The following is a 25515-nucleotide window of genomic DNA, read 5'->3' on the forward strand; positions in this document are numbered from 1 at the left end:
TCATTTCCAACTCTACAATAATTCTATGGCGGTTGACATTCAACTGAATTTTTTTTAAAGCAGAAGTTGTGTTACCACTGGGATTTTTGACCAAAACCTCCAAACTGACAGAAAATAAAACTCCACGAGATCGACTGATATGAAAATTCAAAATCTGCTGGAATAAAGCCCATGAGAAAGGCACATTTTTCTCCTTCCAGTCTGCTTCCTCATCTCTCCTTGTGGATAACGAAGGCTCAACCAATGCAATCATTCAAGCCTGGAAAAGAGCCAACACAAAGAGAGGAAGGGCCTGGGGCTCCACTGGGGACAGGCCCCCTCAGTGCTGTCATTCGCTAAATCTACACATTCTTGAGGACACAGAAACACCCAGGGGAGCAGCGGCCCAGGCCAGTTGGCTCTCTCTGGAGAGCATTTCACTGTCACTGGCCTTGGGCTAAAGTTTCCCTCCAAAGCACAGCAGTGTTTCCATGGGATGCAACCAGGAGGCTCAGACCAGGGAAATCGGCAACAATATTTCTTGATCCATCCCATCCCATGTTCTTTCGAAGAAATCCAGCCAAAATAATTCTTCGTATAGGGTGAGAGATTGGGTCAATATTTGCTTTAGTTGGGTTTATTAGAAATAAATAAAAAGCTAACACCAAGAGAAAAAATAGCTCAGCTTCAGACTGAATCCTATTTCTAACCTACACCAAACATTTCACTTCATCCATTTTCCATTGGGAGCTTCACAAATTGAAAGTGATACTGGTTTCATCAGAGTTTTTGCTTATTATGGGGGGGGGGGGGGGTGAGGGGGGAGTGACTTCCATAAGCTAAATAAAGAAATCAGTCTCATTACTTTTTAAGTGACCCTTGAACTTCTTAAAAGCACACCTTGAAAAAAAATCTACCTTGAAGGCAAAATCTACAGAAAGTGTTCTCTGCCCTATGTAGGACTCTTCCACAAGAAGGAACACAGCAAATATAATATAAGTTTAATTCAACCAAACAGAACTGTGCCCAACAGGAACCCAAGCTTTCGTCCCTGTTGAAAACACAGCACTCAGATGCGCTCTGAGGTAAGACTCTGGCTCCCTGTGGTCCAGGTCAGGTTTGCTTCCCAGCTGCTCCTCTTTCTCCTGTATCCCTCCACACCCTTCCTTATCAGTCCTTCCTACCTGCTTTTGCCCCTTTCCTCTCTGTATGACCTCATCTTTCTATTTTAGTCTCAAAGTTCTAGTTCTCCACCCCAGGCAGTTTTCCTAAAGTCAACAACTAGACTGAATTCCATCCAGCACTTACCTTCTCTCCTGACCCATCCCCACTCCCAGGAGGGAAAGGGGGCCACATCTTGTCCACAGCGCTGTCCAGGGCCCAGGGAGGGATGAGACAGCTCAGAGTCGAGAGATCTAGAATGTATCTCCTTTTAATCATCTGCAACTTCTGCCCATCTACTTCAAGGCATTGGAATCCAAAAGTATTCAAGCAATAACACCTATTTAACCTCAGTATTTTTTTTCCTGTCTTGCAAATGGAACAGGATCTAAATCTATGCCTCCCAGAGGGTCCAAGTTCTACCACTCCAGAGCACTTTTACGGGCAACATCTCAGCATCTCAGTGAAGGAGAGGGAAGCCTGGTACGCTGCAGTCCATGGGGTCACAAAGAGTCGGACATGACTGAGCAACTGAACAACAAAAAGTAATTGTTTTACAAAGTTGTGTTAGTTCTGCTGCACAACAAAGCTGAATACTGGATCAGCTATACATCTACCCCCTCCCTCCTGAGTCTCCCTCCTGTCCAGCCCTATCCCGCCCTCTGCCCTAGGTCACCACGGAGCACCCAGCTGAGCTCCCTGGGCTTCCCGTTAGCTGTCTGTTTTACACATGGTAATGTATATATGTCAGTCGTATTCTCCCAATTCATCTCACTCTCCCCTCCCCACCATGTCCGCCTATCTACTGAGTCTCTATTCCTGTCCTTCTAGTAGAAAAATGGTACACCATCTCATTTAAACTTTACAACAATCCCAAGATAACCAAAGCATTGAACAGCCTTCTCCAAAGTCAAGATCTGGGTATGGAGAGCTGGGAACCCAGGACTCTGTGCCCCAAGTCCCAGCTGCCTTCCTCTGAAGCAAAGATTCCCCTGGTTTGACTCCGTGGCTTTCTCCTCAGCTTCAATTCCATCCCACCCTACATGCCCTAATCCTTTCAGAGATCTGTTTTTCAGTCAATCTGGATTATCCTGAAACTCCTAGAAGACAGTCCAACCAAACTTCAGCAAACAGGGTAAGACACCAAGACTCCAAACGACGCACAGATAGAAAAGGAAAATGTATCGTGGTGAAAACTTCTAGAACTCAGTCTCTGAGGTTTAAAGGTTTCCAGGGAAGCATGTTTGCTTCCTCTGAAGACTATCAGGAAACTATTAAGACTATTCTTTTCAGCTGCTTATTTTCAAAGCAGCATGAGAGTCCAGTGAACTTAAGAACAAATTAAAAGCCAATGCACAAGCTTACTCACACTGGGAACAACAAGGTTGTAGATAGGACAGTGGTTTTCAACCTCTCACCTCAACACATGGGACAGCTGGCATTCAGAAACCTAGCACATTCCCTTGGCTGTACCAAGCATTTAACAACCTCTCAAAATGTCTAGGGAAGCCCTAAAATTATTAACTATCAGCACCATTCTAAGTGTGAGGTCAGCAAAGCAGGGCCTCAGGTCCCAACAAACATGAAAAAGGCTGTATTCGCACACAATCTTGTACCCAACCCCCTTCTCCCACTGAGGAAATCAGACTGGGAGAAAGGTAAGTGTTAGATGCTATCGTATCTTAAAAAGCAACACAAATGAGCTTGTTTACAAAACAGAAAGAGACTCACAGACACAGAAAACAAACTCAGAGTTAGGAAAGGGTGAGGGAGGGATAAACTGGGAGTATGGGATTAACAGACGCACACCAACATATTAAAATAGATAAACAGTAAGAATTTACTATATAGCACAGGGAACCATATTCAGTATCTTGTAAAAAACTATAATAGAAAAGAATCAAAAATATAGAGAGCTATATACATATATATGTGTAACTGCATTGCTGTGCTATATTCCTGAAGCTAACACAATATTGTAAATCAACAATACTTTAATTTAAAATATAAAAATAAAGAAATCATACTGGAATTCTTATAAAAGTATTATGGAGATTATAATAAATGAATTCTAAATTATTTTAAAAAGTAAATCTTTCCCCAATAGAAACACCTTAAATAGTAATGATAATAATGAACATGATTTACAATAAGCCTTATGAATAGGAAGCACTGGTGTGGAAAAACAGTCTCACCAAAAAGAATTTAGGGATACAAATTTTCAAGTTATTGTTGGAAAAAGTCAAAAAGTTAGAAGGAGGAGTTGTATCTCATTCATTAGAGCATTTTCCACATTGCCTGAAAATGTCTGACATAAATATGTAGCTCAGTAAAATTTTGATTGAATAATTTTAAATGGTCTTCTCAGTTTTCCACAAAGTAAATCTCTACACTGCCCTCCCCAGTTCAAAGAAACACTGAATTTAGAGTTAGGCAGAAATGGGAGGTATTCTGTTTAATTAATGGCACCAAAAACACTTATCAAGTACTTACTAGGTGCTAACGGTCTCCTAAGGACTGTATGTAAATAATCTCATTTAATTCTTGCAACACCATGAGGGGTTGATATAATAATATAATACAAATGTATATGGACTTCCCTGGTGGCTCAGCAGTGAAGAATCTGCTTGTGATGCAGGAGACACAGGTTCAATCCCTGAGTCAGGAAGATCCCCTGGAGAAGAAAATGGCAATCCACTCCAGTATTCTTGCCTGGAGAATTCCATGGACAGAGGAGCCTGGCGGGCTAGAGTCCAAGGGGTCACAAAGAGTCACACATGACTTAGCAACTAAACCACCACAAAATTACATATGTGTGTGTGTGTGTGTATATATATATATATTATCATTTTTTTAGAAAAGGAAAATAAGGCTCAGAGAGGTTAAGCTACTTGCCTAAAGTCACCCAGCCAGGAAGAGGCAGACCTGAACTGTGACGGGGGCTGTCTGATTCCAAAGTCCACACTTGATGGCATCCACCAGCCCAGAGATCCAAGGACTTGCCAGTGTCACCAAGTCACTAAGGAGAAAGTTCCAGATCAGAAGCCACCACTTCCTGGAGCCTGGAACTCTCTGACCTGAAGGATGCTGTTCTCACCTGAGAAGAGCCTATTTCTCCACAAAGTCCCAAGTGACTGCCCCGGGACATCAGGCTGTGGGAAAGACAAACTCTGAAACAGCTGTTCTCAACAACAACAGCTGAGGAGCAATTTAGGTCAAATCTAAGAGCGCTTTCACAACTCACTCTGCTCTACTTCCGGTCCCTTTTTGACTGCCTCTACTGGACGTCCCACTCTTGGTGATGAAAACTGTTCAGACTTGTTGCCCAACACATACACTGAGGTCCACCCCCTCCTCTGGTGACCATCTTGGTACACTAAGTCCCGGCATTCATCCCTCCTCTCATGCCAGCCCCACCCCTCCAGTCTCAAGGATCTGCTTCTGCTGTTCTTGCCTGATTTCCTTTGCTTTTCTTCAGAAACTATCGAAGTCAAGCGTAAATACAAAGTTCTACCTTTCACCACAGATGGTCAAACAAAATCAGATTAGGGGCACTTGGTTATTGAATCCAGAGGGTATGCAACCCTCTGTCCCCAAGTCAGTGGGTCATCTGTGAAGACCACCACCCTCTAGGACTACCTCTAGGGTCTGGCTTCTCTGTCTCTGCCAGGTGCTGGGGGAGGACTGATGCTGAAGACGTATCTATCCAGCACAGTTCAGGGAGGCAACGCCAGCACCTACCAGCAGCCTCCTGCTCTCAGCGCCGCCCAAGCTGTCCTTGTCCGGCTGACTCCTACTCAAGCCCCACGAACACATCAGGGCCCTGAGCAGTGCCCTCGCCTCTGCAGGGGACTGAATCTAGTCCTTTATGCCAGTGACGTCTTTGCTCTACAGCAATGCTGCATAATCAAGAGAAAGAATGTCTTCATGTCAATTTCTGTGTGGTTTCATTGGCTGCCTCCCAAATAAGGAATTCTTCCATTCTCCGCAACGCCTGACTCCTCAACTGCAATAATGGAACCAGGCTAGAGCTGTGTTTGAAATAAAACAGTCTCCCTCTTGTTTTGTGTGGCTGGAGGTCTGAAATCTAGTTACCCTCTTTGCACTGGGGATTTACATCCCAGAAACAAAGCCAAAATCAGGGACAGCCCAGGGTGCAAAATGCATCTGTGAAGAATCTCTTTAAAAGTGTTTAAGAAAGAATTTAACAGAATTAAATTCTGTTCTTAAAAGAATTTTCTATGAAAGTATTTACACTATCAGCTTAAGTCACAGGAAAGGTGTTCACTGCATGTATTGAATATATTACTAGTATGTATGTTCTGCAGCCCATAATATTTAATCACAAACACATGCGGCATTTAGTTCAGCTATGTGACAGGAAATACCATTTGTAAAATATTAAACCACAGCAATATGTATCTGTGTCTTTCAATATTATCCATGCTGGTTCCCTTTCTACATGTGGATGGTGGCTGTAAGGTTAAAACCTAAAAACCTGGGACCCACAACCCAAGACTCAGTCACTCTGTACAAATGGTTCTCAACCAGAGGGATTCAGTTTTCCAAGGCACGTGCGGCATTGTCTGAAGACATCTTTGGTCTTTACAACGAGGGGATGGGCAGGGGCTGCTGTCACGCAGTGAGGAGACACTGCTCAACAGGTCCTCCAATGCACAGGACAGCCCCAAAGCAAAGAATTATCCAGCCCAACGCATCAACAGCACCAAGGATGAGAAATCCTGCCCTGTACTGAGGTCAGTGAGCTGAGCGTGGTGAGCAGGGTATCTACTCTCCCACACATGTCTACCTTAGGGACAGTGAATCGGGGGCTTCGGTTCGGGGATCTGCCCGAGGTGGCACAACGAGGACACAGTGCTGTCAGAACTGAACCCTGTGTTGGGCTCTAAATCTCCTGCTCTTTCTGCTACATCACACTGTCTACCAGAGCAGGAATCAGGATAAGGGAGAGGGATTCACAACAGCCAAGACACTGAAGCAACCTAAGCATCCACTGGCAGATAAATAAAGATATGGTACATACACACAATGCAATACTACCCAGCCTACAAAAAGAAATGATATGCCATTCGCAGCAACATGGTTGGACCTTGACACTATCATACCAAGTGAAGTCAAACAAAGACAAATATCGTGACATCACTTACATGTATAATCTAAAAAATGACACAAATGAATTTATTTACAAAACAGAAACAGACATAGAAAACAAACTTACAGTTATCAAAGGGAGAATGGGGGACAAAGGGATAAATTAGGAGTTTGAGAGTAGTAGACACAAACTACAATATATAAAATAAACAACAAGGTTCTACTGTATAGCACAGAGAACTATATTCAATATCTTTTAATAAACTATAATGGCAAAGAAAAATAAATAACAGTGATATACACTCATTTCAAAAAATAAAATACAAAACTGCATAAAGAAAAGGTAATCCTTTTCCCATTTATTTTCACTCCACTATTGCAATTCAGTGAAAAGCACAATACGTATCTTTCCACACTGCTTCCATGTTCATACAAACATAAACACACATATATACACACATATGGAAGTTTTGCTTTAAAACCATACTATACAAGCTTGCTTTTTAAAGTATCTGCTTAGTAGCATATTGTGGGAAATTCCCTGGCAGTCGGTTAGGACTCTGTGCTTTTACTGTCCAAGGCCCAGGTTTGATCCCTGGTTTGGGAACCAAGACCCCACAAGATGTGCAGTACAGTAAAAAAAAGACAAAAACAAAAACAGATATTCCTCTAGCTCAGTAAATACAGATCTAAATAAGAAAAAAAAAAAAAAGAATAGGAGAGAGGGTGGTAAAGGGATATTTTAAAAGACTAGTCAGGACTTGGACACCAAATGTGACCCATAAAACTGGGGAACGGGGAAGTCTGACACCGAGAAGTGGAGACACAGGAGAGGCCAGAAGGGGAGCCGAGCTGCACACACTGGTCAGTCCTGAGGCAGATCCAAAACGAAACACCTAGCAAGGAGCTAGAAACCCAGACAGTACCTGGAGAGAAAACAGGGGACCAGACATGTAGAACTGGGGGTCTTTCTTGGATAGACGAGAGCTGAACGCAGCAGAGAAAGGGAGAGGCCACGGGGTGCCCGAGAATGAGGACTGGGTCACCTTATAGGAAGAAGAAAATAGAAGGAAAAAGAAGATGCACCCAAAAGGCAAAAAAGCAGGAGGTGCAGGGACCCCAAAGGCAGAAGGTGTGTCCTCACGGGTCCCTTGAAGAGCTGCAGGAGGCAGGACAATAGAGACAGACAATCTCTGCATTTGGTGACTAGATCAGGGTGACGGGGTGGGGCTGAGGCCAGGCTGCCAATTCCGAAGCCACGGAAGCATGAATGCGGGGGCCCCTGGGCAGAGGCTGGGCGCTATCTGACTACCTTCCCCATCTCAGTTCCTGGGTTTCTGCAGCTCTGGGGCTGTGTTGCTTCCCTGGTGGACCGATTCCTGGCAGCCTGCCTCTTCATACCCTACCTACCTCCTGGGCTCAGGAGCACAAAAATGCCCAGGGCCTCCCACTCTTGGAAAAATCCAGCCCACCCCTGGCCATGGGGAGGCGGCAGACAAGTGAGCCTTCGAGCCTCTGAGGGCCTGCAGACAAGGCCTGCTTTCAGGGCTGCCTTCTGGTATTTATATGGCCGTGGGTCTCCCAGTGGGAAGAGCCAGGCTTATGAGCAAGGGTATTATCTTCATAGGGGCCACCAGGGCAGGGCTGGGTGTGGGACCCCATGGTTATTAGATGGCCCCTACTGGGTTTGGATTCTGAGTTCTGAAAAAGACGTGGGCTAAAGTTAGCTGCAGGGGGCCCGGCTCAGATCATACATCTTAAACATGCAAATCTCCTCATTCCCCTCTTCCCTGCAGGCTCAGCGGACCTCCTGAAGATAAGCAGAAAGTCCTGGAAGTTTAAAGAGCTACAAAGAGGATCTCTCTCTGGAATTCAGTATTTAGTGGTGGAAAAACCAAAGTCAACTGCTTTGCTATGAAACTTGGTCAAGTAATTTATCTTAATTACCATGTAATTGCTTTTTTAGTGTTTTGAAAGGAGGCAGGAGTTAAACTGCCCAGAAAGGCTATTTAATGCTTTCAAATGTGATTCCTCCCCACACACTCATCTCACTGCATTCAAACTGGAATCATCCTTACAAGAAGTGAAGAACCATCATTTGCCAAAAGTGATGCAAGATCTTGATCCTTGGATGATAGGCTTTGGGGAGCACCTGCCAAATGTTCTGGTACAAATTCTCATCCTACACACCCCTGCTCATTCATTCAGCTAAGAGGTTAATGGGCCTTCTGAGTGTGGATCCTGGGAGAAGCACCCTGCATACCATAGGTTAAGACCTGGGTCCCTGGTCATCTGGTTGGGAAAGAAGCGTTTAGTAGTTAAGAGAGATTATAAATCCCAGTCCTGCCACTGACTTCTGTGTGACCTCCAGTCTCAGTGACATTGATCATCAGCTCCCCTAGGTCTAAAACAGGGATAACAACAGTTAACTTTTAGGGTTTATTAGGGGCTAAACTGTATCCACCCCAAATTCATTCCTAACCCCCAGGACCTCCAAATGTGACTGTATTTGGAGACAGGGCATTTACAAAGGTGACTAAGTTAAAGTTAGGGTTAAACCCTGGGGCAATCTGAATGGTGGCCTTTAAAGAAAAGATTAGGACTTGGACTACCCAGGTGATCCAATGGCTGGGAAACTGCCTGGCAATGTAGGGGCCATGGTTCGATCACTGGTCCAGGAAGATTCCGCATGCCTTGGGGCAATCAAGCCTGTGAGCCACAACTACTGCACCCACATGACCTAGTGCCCCTGCTCTGAAATGAAAGAAGCCACTGCAACAAGAAGCCCACGTACCACAACTGCAGAGTAACCCCTGATCACTGCAACTAGAGAAAGCCCATGCACAGCAAAGAAGATCCAGCACAGCTAAAAGTAAACAAAATTTTTTAATGATTTTTTTAAAGGAAAAATTAGGATACATGACACCAGAGATTCAAAGACACAAAGAAAAAGTCATGTGAGGACACAAAGAGACAGTAACCATCCACAAGCCAAGGAGAGAAGCCTCAGATGAAACCTAGCCTGCAGACACCTTGATCTTTGACTTCCAACCTCTGGAACTGTGGGAAATACCTTTCTGTTGTTGGTGCCACCCGGTTGTACAGTATTCTGTTAAGCAGGTGGAACAAACTAAGACAGGGTTCTTGCACATACTAAATAAAGTAACATCTCTAAAATGGCAGGTGCATGGGGGGAAAACATAAGTAGAGGCTGTTATTACTATGGACTCCTGCTCCTGATGTAACCTATGGTGACTCCTCACAAGGGACCACCCCACCATGTTCTCTGTCTCTTATCTGTATAAAGGCTATCCTCTCCCACGCCTCCCCAGAATCACAAAAGACTGGTTCAAGAATTAATGATTGAGAAAATGTGAATATGTACTGATGAATGTAGCAGTTGGGCCAGGAGAACTGGTAACATTTTAAACAATAAATCAGTCATATGGCAGTCACAGAATCTCCAGTTCCTCCCTCAAGTACCTAGATAACTGTACCTGATACACATTTGTTTTACAGATGCTAAAACCCCTACCAAATGGAAGAAGTTAACTACTTGATGACCATGAGTACATGGTTCCCAGAGAGCCCCTACTAGAGCCTGAGGACTGATAATGTGAACCCCTGTGAACTGTCCTAATACATCACCCCATCCACCAAAGAGAGAATTGTACAAGAGCTGATCACACATCTTATGGCTTCTTTCCCCCACGTTGCATTTAAAAATGCTTCCCTGAAACCCATCAGGGAGTTCGGCCTTCAGAGCAGGAGCCACCCTGTTCTCGTTTCAATAAACCGTTCTCCACTCCAAGTGCTAATGTTTCACTTTATTTGGCCTCACTGTGCATTGGGCACATAAACTTGTGTTCAACAACACTAAGGTGCTTATAACCTGGAAGGAAAGACCAGAGAAAGCCACTTCAAAGTAACAGGCAAGCATCTGTTCATCCTCCTGCACTAACGTGGACCAGGAGGTTCAGAGAAGAAAGTCTTAGGTCAGGGGCAAGTAGCTTCCCTCAGAGGGGGCATCTGCTTAGGCAGAGACGTGGGGTGGCAGATCAGACAGCAGTGATCATACCTTTCTGCCCACGTGTCTGTGTATTTGGGTCCCCTGCCAGTTGACACCAGCATAAGAGAATTTCTCCCGCCTGACTGCATTCACTCCACTACGCAGACACAAAACCCAGTTACATCACTATGTAACACATCACAAAACCCTGATCATCACTATGGCAGGTCTCCTCTCTGGCTACCCAAACTGGGCCACAAGCCATGGAGATGACCTCAGAGGTAAACAGGGCCGTGTGTGTTCTCCAAATCAAAAGTATTTGGGTTTATCCATGGCTAGTCCGAGGCCGTTACTGACCACCAAGCTCACCTGGCAACGCCCACATCAGTGGGAATACAGAGGCGGGAAGAACTGACTGACAGAGGGCAAAGAATGTTTGCTTCAACTCTCGTGAATACTGGGAATCCCTTAAATGTACATGTGTATAAATATACAAAACTTAAGCAATTCTAAGAATAGGGGGAAATTTTTAAAAATCATTTAGTAAGGTCCTGTTTACAAACCAAGCATAGAAGATCACCAATTACCGTGGCTCTTAGTCTCAAATGCAGGTATCACACACAAAAATAGTATTTGTGTCTCTAAGTCCACAGGGAGTACATGCAAAATATCCGTGAATCTTAGCACATTGTGAAGGCCATTAAAGGCTTAAGGAAGAATTTTGCACTTTGCACGAAGTATGATCAGAAATGTATAAGTGGCTGTGAATGAATGGATTTACCAACTGACACTTTGAGCAATGGGAGTTGGCTTTTATTTAAACTTAAGGATCTATAACCTTAAGGCAGCTGAGCTTCTAGCAGACTGATTGCCTTCATCCTGACTTTGAGTCTTCATTTAAATAAGTAACTTATTTAACTTATATGGAGAGTACATCATGCGAAATGCTGGACTGGATGAAGCACAAGCTGGAATCAAGACTGCCAGGAGAAATATCAATAACCTCAGAGATACAGATGACACCACCCTTATGGCAGAAAGTGAAGAAGAACTAAAGAGCCTCTTGAGGAACGTGAAAGAGGAGAGTGAAAATGTTGGCTTAAAGCTCAACATTCAGAAAACTAAGATCATGGCCTCTGGTCCCATCACTTCATGGCAAATAGATGGGAAAACAACAAAAACAGTGACAGACTTTATTTTGGGGGGCTCCAAAATCACTGCAGATGGTGACAGCAGTCATGAAATTAAGACTCTTGCTCTTTGGAAGAGAAGTTATGATCAACCTAGACAGCATATTAGAAAGCAGAGACATCACTTTGCCAACAAAGGTCCGTCTAGTCAAAGCTATAGTTTTTCCAGTAGTCATGTATGAATGTGAGAGTTGGACTATAAAGAAAGCTGAGCGCTGAAGAATTGATGCTTTTGAACTGTGGTGTTGAAGAATACTCTTGAGAGTCCCTTGGACAGCAAGGAGATCCAACCAGTCCCTCCTAAAGGAGATCAGTCTTGAATATTCATTGGAAGGACTGATGCTGAAGCTGAAACTCCAATACTTTGGCCATCTGATGCAAAGAACTGACTCATTTGTAAAGACCCTGATGCTGGGAAAGATTAAAGGTGGGAGGAGAAGGAGACGACAGAGGATGAGATGGTTGGATGGCATCACCAACTCAATGGACATGAGTTTGAATAAACTTCGGGAGTTGGTGATGGACAGGGAGGCCTGGCATGCTGCAGTCCATGGGGTCGCAAAGAGTCGGACATGACTAAGCGACTGAACTGAACTGAACTGAACTGCCAGCCTCCTCACAAAGTGCCCCGGGTGTCCCTGCAGAGACCTGCCCGGTGAAGTCTACATGCTCCAGTCAGAACCAGCCAGCAAGGGGCTCTCCCAGCCTCTACGATGCTGGGTCTCCAAAGGACATCACCTCTGTTCTCCTGCTGTACCCATCTCTCCACCAGACCTTTGTACTACTGCTCACAGTCCCCGCAGCTGCTTGCCCAGGCTGGGAGCCAGGAGACCAGTGTTTGAGAGGCTCTGTTCAAGCTCTGCTCCTCTCTGCTCTGAAAGTTAAAACCAGTCACTGCTAGCAAGTGGTTTCCAAGGGCCCTTTAGATTCTTAACAATCTATGAAGATGAATTCTCCTAAAAAGAGGTCTGCAGAGAAGTATGTGCCTCTCTACCAAGTATGTGTCTTCCTACCAAAATGTCTTAGGACTCCTGCAACCACACTTCAGGCTGGAAGTTTTCCAAAAATGGCCACAACAATGTCTCCCATCTAGTATCCTGAAAGGTCACTCTGTCCCTCCCCCATTGGAAGGAGGGTTCCTCCCCCTCTCCCTGAATCTGGGTGTGCCTTTCACTCCTCTAAGCAATTCCACGTGACAGAATGACACTGTGACAATTCCGGGCCTGAGCTGACCCAGAGGCTGCCCTTTCCTGCTTGCTGGAGCCCTGAGGCACCACATAAGAATCCCAGGCTATGGAGGGGCCACACTGAGACACCATCTCAGACGCCAGCCACTTGAGTTTCCAGTGATTCTAGTCCCAGTCACCATCTGGCCACAATATGACAGACCCTAACCAAAAACCATCCAGCTGAGCCCAGTCAACCCACAAACCAGAAGAGAGAACACTCAATTGTGGTTTTAAGCTTTTACTTTATGTGGTAAGATACATATAGACATAAAATTAGCCCTTTTTACCATCTTTAAGCATACAGTTCTATGGCATTAACTATATCCACATTGCTGTGCAACCACCATCCATCTACAGAATGTTTTCATCTCCGCAAACTGAAACTCTGTACCCATTAAACACTAACTTCCCATCCCCCGACCCCAGCCCCTGGCAACCACCATTCTACTTTCTGCTTCTATGATTCTGATAACTCAATGTGCCTCATATAGTGGAATCATACAATATTTGTCCTTGTGTCAAGAAAGGTTTATTTCACTTAGCCTTAAGGTTAACTTATGTTGAAGCATGTGCCAGAAATTCCTTTCAAAGGCTAAAAAACATTCCATTGTATATGTATACTGCCTTCTGTTTATTCATTCATACATCGATGAAAACCTCTAGGCTTTAGAGTGGTTTTCTGCAACTACAGATAATGGGAGCAAGGACACTGCAACCCTAGGACAGCAGAGCAAGGCTCCCAAGGAAGATGCTGAGGCCTGAAGAATGTGGCAGAAACACAGAGCACCAGGACACTAACCCCCTAGAGTAGGTGATCGGCCAGGAATCCAGACTGGCATTTCCAATAGCACTTGTCACAGCGGGCTGGGCATCTCATGGGTCTCGATTTTAGGTGGGAGCAATCACAGGGTAGGGACTTGGCAGGATCTTATCTGGGGCTGGGTTCCTTGCCCTGACACAGGCTGACAGGCCAAATAAGTGTTTGGTGTCTGAGTGAAGAATGTACCTGATGCTGAAGCCAGGTTCTGACTCATCCCAAAGATTCTTATAGGTTCCTGTAGGGCAAGAACTGCGCCAAGGAAAGCACAGAACAGCTCCTTCTAGGTGGAAAGGAAAGAGGGTGAGGAGATGGGCAGGTGGGAAGATAGGACAGAAGGACCTTCTGACAGGGGGAAAATTCACAGCCAGGCCCCAGGCTTCCCAGGAAGCTGAGTCTCCATCGAAGCATCCACCCTGATTTAGGTAGCCTTAGCAGGAGCTTCACCATTTGGAATCAGCCTTGGTCAGTTTGTTGTGCTCAATTCCCAGGGCTCAAGGCAGTAGAAGCTGATATGTCCTTTACAGGGGCAGGCACAGGACTTAGAGAAGCTCAGCTCATGGTCACAGTATAGGCCATGGGGGTAGGGAAGGGGACGTGAGCTGTGAGCTGAGTTACATATTCTGGCCCTGGGAGCTTGGGAGTAGGGGCCTTCCTTTACTGTAGGAGGACCCAGATTGGTGGCACAGTGCCCCAGCCCTCTCACCCACAACCACTTTACCAAGGAAAGCAGCCTATTCTTCCTGTAGCACTGTTCCATTTGGCCACTCAACTAGGGTGCCTGACACTAGGTCAGGATGAACCAGAACATGAAAGCTAATTCCAAATCTAAAACGATGACTTGTACCTGACTTAAACAGGGAGTGCCATCCCTATAAATGCCCACATAAAGAGTTTAATGAAAAGGGCTCAAATTGCATTTCAACTTTGCATTTAGGTTCTCTAGCCTCTCAAGATAAAATGAAACCTTGGTTAATAACCACAAAGGTATTTTTCTCTATTTCTCTTCAAAGCATACTATAACTTTGAAGGTTAGGAACTGCTTACCATGTGCAAAGCAGTTATACGTGCTGTACCAGGAACAGAACTCAGAAAACATGGATTTGGGACTTGGCTCAGTTTCTAAGTAACTGTAGTGCTAAGTCACTTCAGTCCTGTCCAACTCTGTACAACCCTATGGGCTATTGCCCGCCAGGCTCCTCTGTCCATGGGGATTCTCCAGGCAAGAATACTGAAGTAAGTTGCCCTGTCCCCCTCCAGGGGATCTCCCCAACCCAGGGATCAAACCCACGTCTCTTGCATTGGCAGGTGGGTTCTTTACCACGAGCACCACCTGGGGAGCCCCAAGTCACTGTCGGAATTTGAGCAAACCAATGACCCTCTTTGGACCTCAGTTTCCTAATTCATGAACAGAGGAAAAGACTACGTATCCCCATAGTTTGTTTATGTGCATTAATAAGAATAAACATATGTGAGATATACAGAAAGATATAGACACAAACACACACATATATGGGGTCTTCATAAGAAAAACCGTAACTATGTAAGAGATTTACTTATGTTTAGTAGGTGCTTGCTGACACCTGCTGAATAAATGGCAGAATAAAGCAAGGCTGCAACAAGACTCACATATGGTGTAAGCAGATTGTCCTTCACACTTTGGAATTGTCAGTCAGCGCATTGACCAGATCCTAGAAAGCCACCTCTTTCCCTATGTCTCAACAACTGACACCCTAGCCTGCATGCTTCCTCCCAGCAGGCCTTATATTCTCCCAATCCACTTGGATGGATGTGGCCTGGTCTCCACGGCCAGAGCCTGTCCCTAGCCCCTTCCTCAGGCCCCTGGGCCCAGATCTCACCTCCAAACATAGCATTTGTCTATTTCTTAAGCCAATTGAAAAACCCAGATCCCTAGGTTGCCACTATGGTCTCTACTGCCTTTGGTACCAGACAGAAACAAATCACACCCTTTCCCTGATTTTCTAGAAGCATAAACACGAGGCAAATTTGTGGACCAGGAACAAGGGTGTCTGCTCAGGGCCTCCTCCCCACATCTCAGGCCTGGACTCCACCTGTGACCTTTACCTGCAAAGTAAGGCTCACAGGTGGTCTCCCACCTCAAGGGACTTTGAGAAGCATCACATACTCGAAAGTTTCTTTGAAAAAAATATGAAGCACTCCACAAGTTCTTTGGCTCTGGTCATGCTCGTTAGTTTATTTCAGTGTGTTTGCAGACCATGAGTCTCTAAAGGCCTGAGATTAGTCCCAGGGTAAATTTCTTTTGGTACAGTGACCACACAGAGAGAAAAATCTGAAGCTCTTTGTGACTCCAGTGCTATTAGCAAATGCAGTGTGATCTCTGGACAGCGGCTGGGGCTGGGACAGAAGTCAGGAAGCCCAGTTCCAGTAAATTAAACACATCACTTAACCTCTCTGGGCATTTTTCCTCATATGCACAATGGAGCTGACAAGCCACCCACATTCCTATTCACCAGTATACCAGGAGGCCAAAGAATCTGAAAAGAAAAACACTGCACAAATAGAAATGCCATAGTATACAGCAGGCACAGAGCGCTGAGAAAGAAGAGATGAAAAAGAAAAAAGAAAGAGGAAAAGAAATACCAGAAAGAGAAATCATCTAGGGTGAAACGCGAGGCTCCTGAGATGGCAAGGAAGAGCCCAGTGAAGAAAGTTCCCCCCAAGCCTGGGATGAGAAGGTTAACCACAGAGACATCTGAACTGCACCGTCTGGGTGGAAGGAAGTGAAGTCTGTGCATCATCTGAGGTGGCACAGGGAACACTAGAAGCCGAGGCTCACTGCTGCTCACTCTTACAGCTCCACACAGAGCTAAAAGGTAGATGAGGTAAGAGGCCTCCTACCTTTTATAATTGTGGAATGTCAACAGAGAGGTCCTGGCCAGGCCACATCCCGGCACAGAAGTCCCATCCAGGGTGCTCATTTTAAGGAAGACATTCAAAAACGATCAGCCCAAAGGCTGGTCACCAACTAATAGTGATAGGGTGTGCTGAGATCAGATCACAAAAAGGGCTACAACATCTGAAAGTGTTTCCATAAATAAGACCTGGGGAAGACACAAAAAACAGAGTCTCTTAGAATCAGAAAAGGAAAAAAAAAAAAAAACTTTAAACATCTTCCAGTCCAATCTTCAAAAAAGAGAAATCTCTAGTACCACATCTCTGCTGAGGAATTATGCAGCTGTTGTGGAAACTTGCAGTAATGGAGACCTTATTACTTTGTAAGTGAGTTCATCACATTATCATTTGGACAGAATCAAACTCTTCTCTCTCCTATTAACTCTAAATTAACTTCCTCCTGGCTTCCACTGATGCTCTGAGAGGGACACAGACTAAGTCTAAATACTTCTTCACCTATTTGTTCTTCAAACAACTGAAGACAGCTGGTCTTGATGACCTGTACTAGGTCGTCCCATAGCCTCTCCAGCCAGGGGCACATTTTTAGCACATCCCTGAAAGCATGTCGTTCAGCTCCTGTCAGTACTTCTTTCCTGGTTATCTCCAGCCAGCTGTGATCTCAGACTGCCATCGGACACTGACGGCTGCCCCTGCTTTGCTTAGGGCATCTCATCCCAGCCAGGAACGCGAGCTCTGTGTTGGCTTTACAACTAGGTCTTTTCCTTCTGCCATTGTTGGGGCAGACACTGGGCCACCTCGTGGTCTCAGCTCCCTACCCAGTGCCCAGGGCTTGTCATGGATATGTTCCATGATAAGGCCAAAAATTGTGAGTCTCAAACTCATGCCACTTAATGGGAAGCAACTGGTCATTTGATTTTAGGCCTTCTGATAAAGACTGAATCCAGAATGTTCAATCAGCATTAAGTATCTTTTCTAACAACTCATTTGACAGATGAGAAAACAGAGGCCCAACCAGGCAAAGTGATGCGCTCATAGTCAAAAAGGTGAACATGAACTCTAACCTTTGGTTTCCTAGGCTGACGTTCTTTCTACTGCCACTGAGAGGAAGTGAGGCCACAATGCAGCTCAGAATACGTTTTAGAGCAAATTTTCCATAATATGTATCTGCATTCATTCTTTCTTTGATTCAACAGACATGTACTGAGCACCTAGGATGTGCTCTGTAAATATCCCAGTAAGATTTGAAGTAAGCTTCCATAGGGATTTTCATCTCGGTGTGTGTGTGTGTACACACGATGTGTGTATGTGAATGAGTTAATTCTTTCATGCATGCACATTTTCACTCAACAATACGATAACTAAGCACCCTTAACACTGCACTGCGCGCTGATGCAAGTGAAACAGTCACAGTACATTACCCCAGGGCAGTCTGTGTCCCGCAGGGACAATTCTCAAATGTCATGTCAATGTGATAAAGCCCAGTACAGGCTGTTGCAGTATTTAATTAAGCCAGGTGCTTCATTAAGATTGGTGCCAGAGATGGTGGCAGTGTCCATAACTGTGGTTGGAGGAATAAAGCTGCTGGTATTGGTGGTTTGAAAAGGCCTTAATCTGCCCTCTTAGTGCAGTAGGCAGCACGTCAGTCTCATAATCTGAAAAGGCCTTAAAAGAGTGGGACTTCTGAACTGGGTCTTGAAGGAGGCTATGAATTGATCGGGCAGAACAGAACAGAGAGATGTGAGGGTGTGTGCAAAGATGGAGAGACAGGAGAGAACCTGATCCCATAGGTAGGTGGGCACGGCTGGGGTCAGGAGTTAATGTGGGTGATAGCACAAAACAGGCAGATAGGTGAGTAAGGTACAAAAGCCCCACTGTATCATACTAAGGAGCTTGATTCTATCCTAAAAGCAACAGGATTCAGTGAAAGAATTTAGAGAGAGAATAAACAGGATCAGGTAAGAATTTTAGAAAGAAAGTTCTGACAGTGGAGGATGGACTGGAAGGTGGTGGGGCCAGAGACAGGGAAACCAGACAGGAAGCTATTGTCAGGAATCCAGGTTGAACCTGAGGGTTCCTGCCTACACACACATAATTCTAAAGGCTGAAACATTAGAAGAGAGAAGAGACTGTTTTCATGTACATCTCTCCTGGCCACCAAAACTTTGCAGAACCACAGCACCTTCATCATTCTCCACAGTGACGCGGTGGCCCCAGAAGAGTGATGTCGGCCACAGCATCACCACCAATCCTGGTGTGTAGGAGCTTCCAAGAGAAGTAAGTTATGGCTGCATGCATGAGCCACATCTACCAAAAGCGGGTGGGGATGCACCAGCCCTAAACAAAGCAAAGGCAGGGTCCTAGAAGGAGGAGTAAGTCAGGTTAGAGGAATGCAACAAATCGGAAACAAGACAAAAGTTCCAAGAGGGAAGGGGTTAGAGGAACCAGTTCTCCATGGGAACAGGGAATGAAAACAGAGGAGGAAATCAACACAAGAGCCAGCACCTGTCTCATCCGGTCTCTGCAGGCAGAATACAGTTCGGGAAGCCCACTCACCACCCTTGTGGGAATCTGGGAAAGGTGTCCCCTCTTTTTAGGCCAACAAGAAGGCCACAAGCAGCGGTGCCGGCAGTGCCGTTCCCACCCTCAGCTGGTGAGAGCCTGCATGCGCACAGATGGGCATGCTGAACGGATAAGGAGGAACATCTGGGTGGAGAAGGGATCGTGTGGGGATGAGGCAGATCTCAACAAGCGGGAACTGTTTGAGTAGCTAAACCCCATCAGGTGCAGCATAGAGCCATTCTCACTGGGAATTTAGAGTCAAAGATGAACGAGAAGACGAAGGTGAAAAACCTAAATAATTTCCTTCCTTATGAGGGAAAAGAATGCTTATCTAGGCAAGTCTGAGCCTTCTTGGAGTTGGGAGATTCTGAGATATCACCAAGTTCCTGTGCTAAGTCACTTCAGCTGTGTCCGACTTTGTGCAACCCCATGGACTACACGTAGCCTACTAGGCTCCTCTGTCCATGGAATTCTCCAGGCAAGAATACTGGAGAGGTTTGCCATTTCCTTCTCCAGAGGATCTTCCCAACCTTGGGATAGAACTTGTGTCTCTTATATCTCCTGCATTGGCAGGAGGGCTCTTTACCACTAGTACTACCTGGGAAGTCCTAGGAACCTGTTCCTAGGAAACTCCAATTGCTATTCCCCGTGCCCCCGTAAAATTTTTCTGAAAATCAGACCACTGGACTGATCCTGTGCTACTTAGAAAGACCCCAACTAGTCACCTTCCAGTGAAGCCACGACGAGCAGCAGCACCAGGGATTTTCACAAAATTGACGTTTCTGCTTTAAGCCACAGGCTAGCAACAGGCCTGGAGCTGCACTAGGAAGGGTTCTCAGTTGTGAAGACTTGAGATTAAAACATCTCTCTATGTTTGCATTAATGCTAAACTGAGGCCAAGAAAAACAAGGTTTGTCGCATCAATTACCATCTTCCACAGCCTCCAAGTTGGCCCTGAATATGAGTTACCATGAGCTAGTGGGAAAAAGCCTTCAGAGGGATGAACAGAGGCCATATGTCAGCCCCAACTCGGAATTTCTGGGCCACGGCTGTTTTAAATTAGATTCTCAGTGCCGCTTTCACCAGACTCTTGGCTTAGCTCTGCAATGGAAAAGTTATTTTCGTGCTCTGAGCCACAGATATTTATATGGAAGCATATTCATAATTCCAATTATGTTGTTTTCATGGTGCTCTTTTCTTCTATTTAAAAACAATCATAGCTATCATGATTATTACTTCTGAGAAGACACATAAAAAAGCTCTGGGCCAAGTACAGATTCCATAGCACCCAGATAAATGATTGTTGCAAACAGGCAGATTTTATATCTTATGAAATCCTTAAGAAATAATTTCGGTTTGTCTATACACTATGATGGCCTTCTTCTTTGTCAGTTCTCTATGCTGACTTACTCCTCAATCACTCAGGGCCTTCATGATCTCTCTTGGGAAAACCTAGTCCCAGAAGTAGTTCTGATATTTATTCCTTGTGTATGCTCTCTGAAGTCTTTGCATTTAAAATGTTATATTCAAAAACGAAATGAAAGGTTTTTATCTCGTTAAAGAACAGGAACACCAACACGTAAAGGAAAGAGATATTTCTGGTTAAGAGGGGCATAGGTCTTAAGTAGTAACAGTTATTCTACAAAAAGGCTGATCTAGGACTTCCCTGGTGGTCCAGCGGCTTAGACTCTATGTTCTCAAGGCAGGGTTTGATGCCTGGTTAGGGAACTAGATCCCACGTGCAGCACAACTAAAGATCCTGCAAGCCACAATGAAGATGGAAGATCCTACATGCCGCAACTAAGACCCAGTGCAAGCAAATGAATGAATAAATACAAATAATTTTTTAAAAAACCCAACCCCATTCCCTGCTACCCTACTACATAAATGTATATATGTTTTTTTAAGTTGGTCTATAGGTTGGGCTATTAAGAGGTGGTGCAGATGCAGAATAAAAACGGTGGAAATTCATCCAAGAGAAATCTAAACGGATTACCAAGAAAACACAGTATATTAAGAGATGTACCCATGGCCTCTCCCCAGAGGTCTCTCTGATCAGAACTACTGAAGCACAATCCAGTTAGAAGGGAGATGATGGGAGGAGACTAACATGTGTGAGCATTAACATAGCCCAAGCACATGGCCCATATTATTTCTTGTTTACCTCACTTAATCTTCAAAACAACCTTCTGAGGTAGGGTTTTATGGAAAAGGAAACTTAGCCTCAGAGAAGTTAAGTACTTGCCCAAAGCAAATTACCTTAGATAAGTTACTTAACATCTATGGTCTGAATGTTTGGGTCTCTCATTAGGGTTCATGTCAAAACCCTAACCTCCAAGATGATGGTATTAGGAGGTGGGGCCTTTGCGAGGTGTTTAGGTCACCAAAGTGGATTCCTCATGATGAGGATTCTTATGAAAGTAGTCCTAGAGAGCAAGCTCACCCTTTCTACCATGTGATCACACAGACAGAGGTTGGCTGTCTGCACATTAACAATATTGTGAGTTTCAGGTGCATAGCAGAGCTACTCAGCCATACATACATATCTATCCATTTTCCCCCACTTCCCCTCCCATCCTTGTTGGTTATCCATTTTAAATATAGCAGTATTTAATTTATTTTTTTTAATGTAGTAATATTTGTTCTTATAGTTTTGTTCAGCGTTTTGAAGTGTTTGGATTGGAAGGGGTAATTCAGGGAATTCTGCTCAATGTTACGGGGCAGCCTGGATGGCAGGGGAGGTGGGGGAAAATGTATACGTATGGATGAGTAGCTCTGCTATGCACCTGAAACTATGACAACACTGTTAATTTGCTACACTCCGATATAAAATAAAAAGTTTAAAAAAAGAGATAAAACAGACATCTCCAGATAACAGAAATAAAGAGGGACGTCAAAGTGGATCAAATAGTAGGAGTTGAAGCCCAGGGGCTTATGGAACAATCCAGACCAGTCCGAAGCCTGAATGGCTAGGGGCTGAGACTTTAATGACATGCATGCAGTGAGGCGAGTCTTGTAATAGCCACCTGATGCGAGGAGCTGTCGCTGATGCACTTACATAAAGCTGAAGGTCAAAAACGCCTGCTTCATAAGTGAAACAGTTCTAGAAGAACATTACTTGCCAACTTGAGGAAACCACAAGAAAGCTTGTCATGTGCTTGAGTAAAGAGTAGAAAATGAGTGACCTTAAAAAAATCTGAAATCCAGGCTTGCACCACCATGCAGGGACAAGTTTAAATGCATACTTTCAGGCTGTACAGGGCCTATATGCCAAGACATTAACAAAAAGGTAAATTTGGCAATGGGAAAAACCCAGATTAGATCAGCAGAAGCAAATGTCAAACTGCTTTATAAGAATATGCTAGCAATCCTGAGGTAGGTAGGATTTCTATGAAAAACAACTCTTGATGAAGATGTAACACACAAGAGAAAATAAATCATCATTTAAAAAAATTCAAAAGCAGAAGTAACAAATAATCTAAAAATCTGCTTAAAATATTGAAAAACAGAAAAAAGGCTAGAAATTTAAAAATTAAAAGGCAAAGAGATAATATTTTTAAAAACTGGTAGATATTAAGTACCAAATAGAAATTCTAGAAATAACAACATATAGACATTAAATTTCAAAGAAGAAACAATGGGTGGGTGGATTGAACAATAGACCAAACACAGTTAAAAAAATTAATAAACTAGAAAATGGAACTGAAAAAAAATCACTCAGAATATAGTTAAGATAAAGAGATTGTTAATTCCTGGGCAATATGAGTTTGAACTGTGAAGGTCCACTTATATGCAGAATTTTTTTTCAATAGTAAATACTACATTGTCCTCAGTTGGTTGAATCCAGGGGATGTGAAATCATGGATTGAGAGGAACTGCAGATATAAAAGAACTGCATTCTATGAAGGGCCAACTATAAGTTATACACAGATTTTCAATTGCACAGAGGGTCAGTACTTCTAATGCAAATTGTTCAAGGGTCAACTATAGTTGACAAAGGGAAACTTCAGATGAAGAAAACATAGAAGGTAAAATCAGAAGGTTCAACACTTGCCTAATGGGTATTTCAGGGAAGACTGGAGGGTATAAGGGACTCAAAATCAGAGTAGGGGTTTTTGTCTCTTATGTTCATTTCTGTATCTCTAGAACTTGGAAGCATTCCTGATACATGATAAGTGCTCAATAATTATTTAAAATAAATTTGTAGGGGAAATAACTGAGAAACCTTTAGATATAAAAACAGAGGTGTGACTTCAGATTAACAAGCATACAGAATTCCAGGTAGGATATATAGAAACAGATTATATCTGGACACATTATAATGAAAGGGCACAACATGAAGGACAATAAAGATAAGACTGAAAGGCTCCAAGAGAGAAAACAGATTACCTGCAAAAGAATGGCAAGCCAAGAAGAGGTTTTTCATAAGGAACAACTGAGACAAAAACACAGTGGAGTAATGTTACAAAATGCTGAGGGGAAAATATCTACTTAGAATTCTATACCTTGAAAAATTATCTTTCAAGAGGGACATGAATAAAGACATTTTCAAAACAATACCAAAGCTACCCACAAGACTGGAGTATTACAACTCTAGACCTTCAGTGAAAAAATGATCAGTATGAAGAAAATGAACACGGGAGTAAGGAATGGTATGCAAGAGGCAATGTTGAGGTAAGAAATTGGTAAAGTTGGGGGGAGGGGGTGGAGGGAGATTCAAGAAGGAGGGTATATGTGTATCCTGCTGCTGCTGCTAAGTCTGTCAGTTGTGTCCGACCCTGTGCAACCCCACAGACGGAGCCCACCAGGCTCCGCCACCCCTGGGATTCTCCAGGCAAGAACACAGGAGTGGGTTGCCATTGCCTTCTCCAGTATATGTGTATAATTATGGTTAATTCACGTTGTTGTGTGGTAGAAGCCAACACAACATCGTACAGCATTATCCTCCAATTTAAAACAATAAAATCACACCAGCGAAAAAAAGAAATTGGTAAAGTTAAATAAATTTTGACTATAAAAAAGAAAAAAAAGTAGAAATAACAATGATGACTAATTTCAGGAATGGGGAGAGGACCATAAATGATGTGGGATTAAACCAGTAGACCACAATAACAGGAAGATGGGAAGAGAGGCCGGTCAGATTTAAAGGCATCTAAGGCCACTGTACTGATAAGAGGAAACAGAGAAATCAATTTTAGACTTTGTTAAATGGACACAATGTTAAAAATTTAAGAATAACTGCTAAAAGAATACAAGTAGAATTTTGTCTTTCAAAACAGTTGACAGAAGAAAAGTAGAAATATACAAAACTTGACCAATCCAAAGAAAACTATGAAAAGAAGTATAAAAGAAGCAAGCAAAAAATGCTAAATGGGAAAAAACAAAAACTTAAGATGGCAGAAAGAGGCCAAATGTATATTGATTACAAAGAATGTAAAAGTTTACATTCGATTATTAAAAGACTTCCAGGCTATCATAAAAAAAAATGAAGCAACACATAAAAACTATTTCTAAGATTAACAGTTAAGGCAAAATTATAGACAGAAGTTAATATAAAAGGATACATAAGACATAAAAAATAATAACCAAGAGGAAGTAGGTATAGCAACATTAATATCAGACAAAATAGAATTTCTGCCAAAAGCATCAACAGACATAACAAAGAACTGTACATAACATAATAAATTCATCCTGAAGAAAAAACAATCATGAATTTGCATAAACATTAATGGATTACAAGGAGAAACTGACAAATCCACAGAGTGGGAGATTTTAACATTCCTTTCTCTGAGACTGAAGAGAACTCAGAAAACAAGCAAAAGAAAATCAGGAAGAACATGAGAAATTTGAAAAATACACTTAATAAATACACTTGATGCAGAATGCTGCATCCACCAAGCAGGGAATATATTTTTCTTTTAAACGACACATGATATATTTGGAAAAACTGTTCATGTAACTGGACACAAAGGATGGCTATTACACAAACCATGCTGTCTTTTCATGATGCAACCAGATTAGAAGTCAACAATAATTTAAACAAAGTTTAAAGAAAAGGTTTTTTTAAGTTGAAAATGGAAAATTAAATCCATATGTTCAAAAGAAAGTTAAAAATGTACAAAAAATTTAGAGCCAAGTGGTATTGAATGTACACACACCAAAACCTGTATGATGTGGCTAAAGCAATATGTAGAGCTAACTTTATAGCTTTAAAATAGTTTAAAAGCGCCACTATCCTACCAGGGAATTCCATAAAATGGATATACTGAAAAACAAAAAAGAGCTAGGAGTCAACTGAAGTAACTAGAAATGGAAAGAAGAAATACAAATAAGAGGACATAAAAAGACATGAAAAATGAGAAGTATAGATAAGGAAGAAGCTGGTTATATCAAAAGATTAATTAAACTTCTATATTAACTTTTGAGATGGCACAAATAAACAGTATTAAGAACTAAGAAGAGAATATATCTTAAAACAGCCAACATTTAAAAAACAATAAAAGAAAATTATGAATAAACTTATGCTAGTAAATTTGAGAACACATGAAATGGATCATCTAAACA

General features: G+C 43.2%; 1 protein-coding gene across 3 annotated transcripts in view; it reads right to left on the bottom strand.

The window, feature by feature from the left end:
* The window catches only part of STON1 (stonin 1), a 121353-nt gene that overhangs the window by 89727 nt on the left and 6111 nt on the right, over nt 1-25515 (bottom strand). Inside the window, exon 1 of one of the 3 annotated variants that reach the window (XM_061155453.1) lies at nt 16378-16463. The exons of the other annotated variants lie outside the window; for them this stretch is intronic. The gene's annotated coding sequence lies outside the window, so the exon portion shown is untranslated. Of the gene's footprint in view, nt 1-16377; nt 16464-25515 lie in introns of those variants that run through there. 3 annotated transcript variants of the gene reach the window in all.

This window comes from Dama dama, chromosome 11 (genome assembly GCF_033118175.1).
Source record: "Dama dama isolate Ldn47 chromosome 11, ASM3311817v1, whole genome shotgun sequence".
Lineage (NCBI taxonomy): Eukaryota > Metazoa > Chordata > Mammalia > Artiodactyla > Cervidae > Dama > Dama dama.